A 12,771-nucleotide genomic window follows, 5' to 3' on the forward strand; every position below is an offset into this window, starting at 1 on the left:
ATTCTAAGGCGTTTGACACCATTAACCATAATTTGTTGTGCGCTAAGCTTAAGTATTACGGTTTTAATAATAAGTCCTATTTGCTTTTAAAATCCTATTTGTCTAATAGATATCAAACGATTTTTTCCGATAACAGAAAGTCTGAACAAGTAAGTATTAGTTGTGGAGTACCGCAGGGTTCTATTTTGGGTCCTTTGCTTTTTATAATGTATACCTCAGATGTTTTAAAATCGCTTAAATATTGTAAGCTTCAGGCATTTGCTGATGATACGCAAATTTATTATTGTTTTGATTACAGCGACTATAAAGAGGCCGAATCACTCATAAATGAAGACCTGCAAGCACTAGGCTTAAACTCAAAAAATCACAATTTAAAATTAAATCCTAATAAGTCCCAGCTTATGATATTTGGTAACAAAAATCAAAGAGAGTTTTTAAAATCTAATATAAATATTAATTTCGATAATACAAGATTGGAATTTGTAAACAACGGTAAAAACTTGGGGGTTATTTTGGATGAACAATTAAGATTTAAGGAACACCTTAAAAAAATTTCTCAAAGAACTTTTATGTCCCTGAAAACATTGTATAATAACCGCCATATGTTAAATGTAAAGTTAAGAAAACAATTATGTGAATCCCTTGTACTGTCTCATTTTAATTATGCTGACGTAGTTTATGGGTTTTGTCTAGATTTGGAAAGTCGGGTAAGAATTCAAAGGGTCCAAAATGCTTGCGTTCGATTTGTTTATGGACTCCGAAAATTTGACCATGTATCTTATTTATATAGAGATATTAGATGGCTTAAAATGGATATGCGCAGGATATTACATTTTGCAGTGTTTTTATTAAAAATAATTAATGACACATCTTCCCCTGTCTCCGTTAAAGAAAGACTAATTTTTCGGGACACTGTTCATGGTTTAAATATAAGGTTTTCTAAAATAATTACGGTTCCACTTCATCATAGTGCCATGTTTCAGAGGTCATATTCTTATAATGCAGCAAATATTTTTAATAAAGTACCAATAAACCTAATTAATTTATCAATTCAATCTTTTAAAATAAAATTCAAGGAACATCTATTTAATTTGCAAACCAATGGTGATTTTTTTTAGTGGCTTTTGTTATTTGTGCAATTTTTCTAGCAAATTTAATGTTTGTTATGCAAGTTTCTTTTAGTTTCTTCTAATTGTAATATTTAATTAATAATTTATTGTAATTTACTAATTAATTTGCCTAAGATAATTTTTTTTTTAACTACCTAATTTATTTACTGATGGTAAAGTATAGCTTCTGGTTCAGTAGAGTAGCTCTTTAAAGCTAGACTGCGCCAGTGGTTTATGCTACTTTTTTTTTAATAATGTTTTTTTTTTCAGCTTTTTAATAATGTTTTTTTTCTCAGCTATGTTTATGTAATTTTAAAAATAAAAGGCATATTTATTTATTTATTTATTTATTTAAAGTCAAACTCCTGTAGCCTCTCTATCCTTCTTACCACTTACCCTCCTGATTTTTATACTAAAGGAGCCTCTTTAAAGCTGCAGGGTCAGTTTGCAGCAGGAACATTCTCCCATAGAGAAACTTGTAAAAGTGCTCCATCGCTTCTACAATAGGTAGCAACTCTCGGCAAATGACGCAATAGTTGCACTCTGCCTTGCACAGCGTCTTACAAAAATAGCCAATTACATTTTCTTCTTGGCCATCCTGGATTTGGAACACCGCGGCTGCTATGCCCACATTGCTAGCGTCAGTATCTAGTATAAATTTTCCTCTAGGTACCCTACATAACTCAGGATAGGTGCGCTGGTTACAGACTCTTTTAGGTGGTCGAAGGCTTCTTGGCAGTTTTGGGACCATTGAAATGTTCATTTTCCTTCCGCTTTACACATCAACAAGCCTCAAATGATCGGAATCTTTGATAGAATTTCCTTGACTGTATGATGTGACTGATGTGACCCAGATAGCTGCAGAGCTCGTTAAAACAGATGACATTTTTTGTGCTTAACCTTAAACCAGAACATCGAAAACCAGGCAAATCTTCCTGGACAGTTGTCTTAAAATCGGTTCCATCAATCTTTTCAAAAGTGGCATGCACAGAGTCCAAGTGGCATCATTAAATTGCCATAAACTAGCACCCACCGTGAAAGCCATCTTCTCCCGTTCTTCAGGAGCCAGTATCCAGTTTTCATGTCCAGTGTGAAAAATATCTTTGAAACAGCCAGGATGTCGATAGTGTCATCAATGCGAGGAAGAGGATAGTTCTTCTTTTTAGTCAGATTACTAAGCTGCTGGTAATCTATGCAGAATCTAGTCGAGCAGTCTTTCTTCTTTACCAGCACCATCGTTGAAGACCTGATTGCCTGACTGCCTGATGGTTCTGTGACGCCTTCCTTGGCCTTCCTCCTTCTTTAGTCTAGGCTTAGATCGATGCCCGACGAAGATAGCAGCTCTTCTAGTTCTTTTAGAATGGCTTCCCAATTAATGTCCACAGCCGTAACTTGTCAAAGTATTGCTGCCAGGATAATGATTAACATTCAATACCCTCACAGGAATATTCTTTTCAGCGCATACAAGGGTCTTTACGACTGCTATCCCTCGACCAGCAGCCTCGTCATGCATTCCAGTTTCGAACAAGACTACCACCGTTCGTGGTCTTGCTATCAACTCAGTTCTCCAGAACGATCTCGCTCTGTTCTGGTATCAAAGATTCCGCCGGAAGTAGAACTCGAACAAGGTAGTCTCTCTCACGATGCAAAATAACTTCCTCATCATTTATCTTCAGGACTCCCTATTCAAAACTCAACTCGAAGCCGTTGGTATTCATGTTCATGTTCACATGTGGCTTTTTCTATGGTGAACGGGACGTTTGCTTGACTATGGACATTTGGTCGATCTCTCATCGCAGTTCGAATCTTTGCTACAAATTTTACTATGTCGGGTCTTATGATTATCTTTACGGCTCCTGTATAGCTAGATACAGGAGACTGCGGAAGGTTCCATTCACACACGTGTTGACGAAAACATTACTGGTATGATGCTGTAGCGAGGAGACCTGGGTGGTGTTTTCTGGGGCTTGCTGAAGACAGGTCAAAGATCGCCCCTTCGCATCGACCTTCTTTAGTTTTCGCGATTGGCGGGTGTGGAACTAATGTTTTCTGTACAGTGTCTTCTTATGTGACTTGCTTAGCAATATTTTCAACACTCCAACTTCCAGTCCTGGTGGCTACGTCCTATATTAACCTCTCTGATCCGCCTAACTCATTCCTCGAAGCCGTTCGTCTTCTGATGGTATCATTTACCGGACATAAGTTTGGCTCCTGTTCGTGTTCTTAGCAGCTTCGAATCTAAGGGCTAGTGTCAGGGCTAGATTAAAAAAAGGTTGGTATCTGCGATATTAGGAAAAGAGATAGGTAGTTCTGTATATTATTCCTTTGACCCTTGTTCTTATATTTAACTAAACCTAGAAAATATAGTAGAGAGTGTATTTTCATAGAAACTGTATGACATTTTCACAATGATGAAATTAACAAAACGAGAAAAAATAGAAATTCTTTGCATAGTTGGTTTTGGTGATAGAACACGTTCTCAAAGAGAAGCTGCTCATAATTATTCAATGAAATCCATCCTGATCGTCAAATGTCTCCCATCAAAAGGTGGTGAGTAGAATAGAGGCTAAATTTAGAAAATTCGATCACGTTAGAGATCTGCCGAAATCTGATCGTCTTGCTTGAGATGTAAATGAACTACTTGACGTTTTGCTTCCTTTTCAAAAAATTCACGCAACTTGGGGCGAACTTACAATGATGAAATCTGAAGTTCGCCGAATAGCTAAAAAGCAGTAATATCACCCATATAAAGTTATTCTAGTGCAAGAGTTATTTGATGACGATTGCGATAAGCGAAATGAGTTTTGTGGACGCTTGCAAAACATGTGCAATATAAATAATAATTTAGTAACAAGTATTATTTGTTCCGATGAAGCTACATTCTGTTCGAATGGTTGTGTGAACAGACAAGATTGTCGGTATTGGGTAACAGAAAATCCGCATTGGATGATGGAGATCAACACTTTAACGGGACAAGTGTGTCTTGATTTTCTAGAATTTAAATTAGTTCCAGCATTACTAGCTTTATTTCCAAATACATTGGACTATCCTGACGAAGAACTAATTTTCCAGCAAGATGGTGCTCCGCCAAACTATGCTGCCACTATGCGTATCTTGTTGGATGAAACCTTTCCCAATCGGTGGAGAGGCCTGCTAGGTCGCCTGACCTAACACCAATTGACTTTTTTTGTGGGAATGTTTCAAATCGAAGGTATTTGTTTATAGGCTGAATCTAGACGAATTGAAAGAAAGGATTTGCAGAGAAGTGCGCGCGGTAACTCTGGAAATGATTGAAAATGTGCAATGAGAAATTATTGATCGCCTCGGATAGTGTCAAGCTATGAATAGCAACCATTTTAAATATTTAGTTTAATTTTTGTTATTTTATTATTTATTACATAAATCGTGTTTTTTTTTTCAAAAACTTCTGATTGGGTATCGGATATGATACATGAAACATACGTAGAATTCCACGCGAAATTTAAAAAGAAGATCCTTTCAATTGAAAAAATGAAATTGATGGTCGCTATTTATTTTTGAGCAACCCTGTATATAAAAACTTCACGTGCAAACAAGCGCAACTTGAAATAAAAGGCGGAGGGTCCGAGCGTTTTTTCAAAAAACCCACCGCTTCATTTAAAATGAATTTTGACATAACTTTTGGGTCGCACTGCATGTTACATATTGTGTTACATATTATGTTACATATTATAACAAGAACAGTTGGCATTTTTTTTACCATCTTTAGAACAGGCATCAAGCCATTATCAGTAAACCTGCAACCTAAAGAGAGGCTTATATATATTTTACTGCTCTGTATAAACATTCTTTGGAAATAACACTTTCTAATAGCCATCTGTCCTTTTACATAGGGCTCACAAAATTGATATTACTTAAAACTGTTTTAAGCTAATTTACTATAAATACGAAATTCCAAAATTAAATTTATTTTGTAGAGAAAACACAGTCGAAAAAGATCGTACAAAGCTTAAAAACAGGCCTTAGATAAATAATTTACCTGGAGTGATGAAACAGGGCTTTATAAACAGAAAATTAAGATGATGTATCATTTTGCTTCGAAAAATACGGTACATGGATACTAAAACTTAAAATAATAAATATTTTAAGATATTACAAAAAGCGTTTCTTCAAGATACGCAGTGAAATATCCCAGTTTGTAGATGAATGAATCATGATCTGATTGAGAAGACATGACTGCGGCATTTTATGACTTTAGTAATTAGGGAAAAAATACATTTTAGTGGGAATCCTAGAAACCATTAATGTGCATGATGTTGGAATTGCAACTGTAGGTGTTACCATGGAAAAATGTCTTAAAAACACATGTCTTATATATATGTAAAATTCAATTAAATATATTATGGAATAATAATAACTGCAGATTTATTTTAATGTATCATAATAAAGCAATGAGTATCAAGACACTTGCAAATATTCGAACGGGTTTTCTGTAACGATTGGCCCATAATCCCGACAAAGAAAAAGATGCTTTACAAAGGGGAATTACCCATCATAACCGTTGGGTACCAACGCCCATCCACACAACTGTTCTTTTCATAAGATCAATGCAATGTAATGTAACCGGATCCTTTTATGATAAACAATTTGTATTGTGATTATGGGTATCGCAATCTGTCTCACTCGCCCACAAAAGTCTTTTGGTGTTTTTTTCATTTGGTTTATTTTAATGGACATCTGCAGGAGGCGAACGGATCTGCTAACGAGAAACAAGGTGATTTTATTCTTGGCGATGATGTGCAAAAAGCAGCTGCTGCCGGATTCTTTTATCTTAATGATTCGGGAATCTCAAACTTAAAATGGTTTACTTAAAGGTCATTTTGTTAATGATGTTATGTGCAGTGCCGGCGTAACCATTATAAATGACAAATTTAATAATAAGCTAGACTAAAAAAGTTTATATATTTAGAACAAATAGGATCGAATCAGTTATTACACCAATGTCACCCATTTTGGGGGTCCGCAGATCTATATATTAAGGTATTGACTTCTTCTGAGGGTATAGGTAAATCTGCTTGAATTGGCCCTAATAAGACCACAATATATGTGCCGATCAAACTTTAAATAAGGAAAAAAAGCCCTTAAACATTTTCACGATTTCTTTTCATGCAAACAAAATAATTCAACAGTAAGTGTGAAGTACCAATGGCTCGTGTATATCATCGATTCTCTACCAAAGCGAATAAAGAGGCGGAGATCGGATTTCCCGAGTACCCGGAACATTCTCAGTTAAATCACGACTGCGAGTTTCGTTTGTTCTACAATAAAGCTTTCATGACTCTTTTATTAAGACGAATGGTTTTGCTTTATGCTAATTATGTTTTTTTGCATACACATTTAGAAAATGATTAGTATTTTAATACAGGATGTCTGATGTAGTACATTGATCTATATTATCGAGCGGGTATTCCCATCTAAAAATTTAAACAGGCGCCTTATAGTTTTTGCTCCTTTTGCATTTATAAAACCAATAACATCCCAAATAAATGTACTCTTAAAATTCTATCAAAGTTTTGAATGTTCACAACCTCGTCAGAATGCCCCTGGAATATTCCTAGAAGTATTCATGAAATGTTTCATAAGAATATCCTGTGAATAGACCAACAATTTGACCAGAAGTGAAGAAAAGTAAGAGATTGAGATATCTTACTGTTTTATACTTTCTTGTTAGGACACCGCATATATGTAAGATATATGGAAGTATGGTAACTAAAGAGATAACTTCGAACGTAAAGGTCTTAACCCAGATGCCTAAACGCAAGATGAACAAAAAAGTTTTAAATATTTTTTATTCCACATAAGAAACATATGTATATATGTATGTATATGTATACAAAGATATACGTTTATATAGGTGAAGCCTTAAAACTACTAATGCGAGGGAAATCCAGGTAGAAACGGTTTTTTGATCTAGTACTTCCGGAATTAAATGAAAACTCAATTTCAGATAAGATCCTGGGACAATCCACGTAATTTCTAATAATTTTAAAAAGAAAAATTATACATATCTAGAAATCGAAAAAGAGAAAACTCCTCTGTTCTCCATAGATAAACCTTCATGTTTAAGTGTTTTGATCTAATTACTAAAGCGTTATTTTGGGCAGTTACTAAGCTTTTTAAAATATAAATATCTAGGAAACTTTCTTTAGATATATGTTCAATACAGTTAATCCAAGTATCACATTTGGGAGATCATAATATAATATAGGCATATTCTAGTTTTGGCAAAACGAGACCTTTTTATAAATATACTTAACACTACAATTTGGTTAAAATTCTTCGTGGTTCTAGCCCAAGACTTTATACGTTTCTTTACCTTCAGTACCAACATGATCAACAGAGTTTAAACCAGCATCAAATTAGTTTATAAAAAAATAATTTCTGCACACCACTTGACCACTCTATTAAGATCATCCTGTAAGAGATCGTACTCACTACTATGTCCATCAATTTCAAATAACACTTTTAAGTCAACAGCAAGAAAAACGACAGTACAGTATTTGGATGGCTTGTCATATCAATAAAATGGTCCCAAATTTGTCCCTCGAGGAACATCCGAATTACTAGGATAAGGACGACCTAAAAACCATTGATCTTCACAATATTTTGCCTCTACAAGTAAGGCATCAGCAACATAATAAGAGCAAGTGCGACATTCATTCCTTAAAGGGCATTAATTATGACAGTGTGTTCAACTTTGTCAAACGCCTTTTCAAAGTCTGTGATTACAACATCAACTTGGGACCCAATGTAATGTATTAGCTTTTATATAAACTTCTATTTAAAATATTAGCAAAACAATCCTCTACCTAACCCTCCTAAATAATATAAATTCTTCCAACTCAGGACTACGTTTTTACTACCAAACCTATCGCCAATCATATTTACCAAATTGAGTAAAAGATGTTTTGTTGATGTCAACATCAGAGCCTTGAAATTATTAATACTAGGAAAATCTATAGTAGACGTAAATTGACGTATTTTATATTTCATTTATTGTAAAATACATGGCAGATCATTTCTTCATCATTTAGAGAGAACCCATTTGTTTCACACCAACTGAGTATATCAATCATTTTATTTTTCAAAGTAACAGTCAGATATAGCAGAGTTAGAAAACGCTAAAAATTATATTCTTAAAAAATGGAAATAATTAGACAAATGTATTAATACTCACCGCAATACTTAGTTATTATCATCACTATTTCAATTTGAAAACAACTGCTTCAAGTACTTTTCGTTTAAATGCTTTATCATTATCTTTTGTATAGCTTTTATAGGGTAAATTTAGTAAAAAATTGAATGCACCAAATAGTGAATTGGAACATGCTCTCTGTCCTTGATTAATGAAGTAATGTTATCTGTTTGTTTATCTGTTATTAAGTTTAGAAGACACGGTAGTATAGGAACAATTATTTATCCACCGGATACCAATAAGACATGAATACAAGTTCTGGGTGAGATCAACAACATTTAGGTAGGGTTTGTCAATTGATTTGAGCCTTATAAAGGCGCTTCGACTAATATCACAGTTTAACAGTTCTAATACTTTGTTCTAAAATCTATATATACTTTGCTAATATCAGCCATACTTGGAGTATTTATGGTGTTAATGGGGCTGCATTATTAGAATATGCCGAATAAAATGGCTTGAAGAGAAGACCGATAATTTCTTTGACAACTTTTTTCACACAATACCACTTATGGGGTAACTTACAGGTAAGGGCTTTTGTGCTGGTAAATATCGAGAAAATCGATTATTTCAGCAACCCTTTTGTTGCTGACTCACAAATTTAAAAAAAAATAGTACGGTGGATTCTAAGCTTATAAAAAATTGGCAACCAGTATATACGCTACCATAACGCTAATTTTTAATAACGTAAAAATGTTTTGCGAAGGGTAAACATATTCAGGTAAATGATATAATCAAAGCAAAAATAAATGAATTGGATTTTTAAATTTTACAGCCTTTACCTTTGGATGTTTATTTGTACAATCGAAATATGGATGGAATACGTATACCAAGCAGACCAGTATATTGCATTATATAGACATCATCAGTGAGGGAAAAAAGTGGCATTTTTTTTTACAAATAATGTCTGGCATTTTCACCCTAAAAATGATAGTGAGGTGGATCAATTAAAATTTAGGAAAAGCATAGCTACTGCTTTATTATCCAAGAATAAAAAGTTACTTATTCTCTAGAGGATGGCTCTCTACGATAAAAAACATTGACAATAATGATTTTGTCATTCCTCAACCTAAGCAAATAAGACGTGGTCATTGCCATGATCGCCAAACTACTATAAGTGCCTGAACTGCTACATTGGGGTGTATGTAAGCTGTTTTGTAGCATCTTACCAAAGTGAACAAAACATCATTTTATTTGCCTAGTGTTAGGTACTATACAGGTTAGGGGATTAAAGATTATTTCTTGCGTTGTCGTAAATGCGACCGCCTCTGATCATCTAGTACACATAACATGAAAGTATACGTATTTGCTGATAGTATAGATCTGCGAGGTATTTGCTGCTTTTATGTTTTACAGAATACACACCAACAATAACATCGGTATGCCTCATCATTTTGCTGTACAAGTGTTGATATATTTTTTTTTAATTATTGTAACTGTTTATACTCCTTCCGAGAAAGTTTAATTATTAAATAATTTTATGAAGACAATTCGATAGTACAATGTAGAAATGTATTTTCTATTACATTTAGAAATAGACCGATTCCTTGCGAAAAAACACAATTTTAAATGTAGACAACAGAATTAAGTAGGCGTATTGTAGAGAAACTGGGTAAAGAAAAGATAATATAGTAAATTAAGATAAAGAAGGTTTTTTGTAAAAACCAGTACTTTGAAAAAACATGGGTACAATATTTTTTCAAATATTTTAAAACTCAGGAGATATCAAGTTACTTCCAGTTGGTCTTGCTCTTGATCTCTAGATAGTTTGTAGTACCATAGATAATTCAATACGATCAAGTAGGAGTAGGAAAGGAAACCTATGGGTACAACATATGTTTTAAATAATCCAAAACTCGGGAGATATTTCCTGAAGACCAGTGGCGAAGAATGGAATTTTGTAAAACCATGATGAAGAAAAATGCAAACGAAAATAGTTTGCTTGTATTTTGGGTGCCCATATTATAGGGCCATTTATTGCCCTTTTTATTTTATTATTTTTAAATTTATAGCACGTTAAACGCCCAAAAATATCTTGAGTAGGTTCAAAATCAAGTTCTTCCTGTTATTCAAATAGTCCCTGATTTAGACCTGGGATCAGTCTATTTTCAACAAGACGGCTGTCTTGCTGATAATGCGGTTGTAGTAAAAGAAGTTTTAACAAATACTTTTTCTTACCGTTGTATTAGTAGGACTGGCGATATTAAATGGCCTCCTAGATCTCCAGACCTATCCCCAAATCAATTTTATTTTTGATGTTATCTTAAGAAGACCATTTACCAACAAGAGTTTAGAGCAGTTGCTAGAGAAAATTGGGAGTACGAAATGGTTTTTATAATAGGTTTACTTATTATTTAGCCAAAGAAGGAGTTTTGCTGCCTTTTTTTTAAATCAATTGTTTTTGTTCAGTTTGTTTTTAAGAGTTTTAAAACTATTTTTGTATAGTCTTTTAATTTTTTTACTTTTATTAGAGTTTATATTTTATTTTTGTTTAAATTACCTTTTAATTTTCATTATTTCACTGCGTAATAAACATTTGAGATAACGATTCTATGTGGGTTGTACGACACTGATGTAATTAAGCATGCATCAGAAAAATATTAAAACAACAACGTAGCATAGAGCACGTAATGCATGCGTGCGCGTTGCCATATTTCGACTTTTCTCGCGCGTGTACGAGTGCCTGCGACGGAGCACCGCCCCGGCCGGCCCGAGGACCGGATTATTAAATATCAGACTTTCGTGGGAGCTGCGTTCGTTTGGCGACAAAATGTCTTTCGAAAATCCAGGCATTTTTAAAATATTGATTCTAATGCGGGTTTTACAGACATCAATGTGTAAAACCCGCATCGAATTGTAATCTTAAAATGTTTATTTTTGCTGTGTTTTGCATAATGAAAATTAAAGCGTTATTCTAATAAAAAATAAAATATCAACTCTGATAAAAATATAATAAAAAATCAGAAATAAAACTCTAATAAACAAACTTAACAACATATCATTTTTTAAATAAAAGGCTCAAAAAAACCGCCTTGTTTCGCTAAACAAAAACTTAACCTATCGTAAAAGCTATTTCGCACCTCCAAAAGAGTTTCAGGTAAAATGGAATTGGTACCTTCGACAATTTTATTTCGCAACTCCTCTAAATTTGTTGGCCTACTAAATTCATTCTTGTAAATGGTCTCCTTAAGATAACCCCACAGATAAGTCATTTGCAGACACATCTGGAGATCTAGGAGGCCATTTAATATCGCCAATCCCACTAATAAGGCGGTTAGGAAAAGTATTTGCTAAAAATTATTTTACCCTAGCCGCGTTATGAGCAGGACAGCCATCTTGCTGAAAATAAACCGATCCCAGGTCTACATTAGATAGGATTTGAATGGCAGGAAGAACTTGGTTTCGCAGCAACTCAAGGTACTTTTGGGCGTTTAAAGTGCCATCAATAAAAAATGGCCCTATAACATTGTCGCCCAAAATACCTGCCCAAAGATTCAATTTCTGAGGATACTGGGTACGAAACTGAAAACTTCTGTGCTCGTTTTCCTAAGACCAATAACGAACGATGGAAGGATTGTGTTTGCCATGTAATGAAAAAGAAGATTCATCAGAAAACAAAATATTTTTTTTAAAATATTCGTTTTTATTTGCCTTTTTCATTTCCTGAGTTTTTGAATACTTGAAACATTTGTACCCATATTTTTTCCAGATACGAGCAACTATTTTATTGCTCATTCCCAGTTCCTCTCCAACACTTCTAGTGGACAGTGTCGAATCAAGTTCTAGGGTACTGCAAACCATTTCTTCCCGCCGTTCTACATATATCCTGGACTATTTCAACAGGTGGTTCTTGACGTTTTGTGTGGCATTTTTTACAATCTTGAAGACAAAAAGATGTCTCAAAATTTGTAACCACATTTAAAACCGTTTTTGCACAAGGAATCGGTCTATTCTCAAATGTCACTGAAAACAAATCTCTACATTGTACTGCCGAATTGTCTCCATAAAACCATTTTATTAGTACTCTTTCGGAAGGGGTATAAACAGCCATAGTGAAAAAAACACGAAAATAACGCTCAAAAATTATTAATGCAACGTGCAGTAACACAGCAAAGTGAGGTCTGTTGACTCCCGGTTAAAAAAATAAAAAGGAAAAATTCCGCCGCCTGCAAGTCGCAACCAAGCGGTGTTGCCATTATTTTGGGTAATACGTAGCTCACGATAACACGATCTGTATATTTTCTATATGTATTTCTTTTTTATTAAATATACCTCTGGTATCCATATTTACCAAATTTCTCTGAATCAATTCAAAATTAAAATTACTAATAGGCAAACATCAATCTGCTATGTGAGTTTACAGCTGTAAATTAATGATTGGCCTTTTATCTTTTTGTAAAATCTTTTCAGTCGTGTACTATTACGTATAAT

This window comes from Anthonomus grandis, chromosome 2 (genome assembly GCF_022605725.1).
Source record: "Anthonomus grandis grandis chromosome 2, icAntGran1.3, whole genome shotgun sequence".
NCBI lineage: Eukaryota > Metazoa > Arthropoda > Insecta > Coleoptera > Curculionidae > Anthonomus > Anthonomus grandis.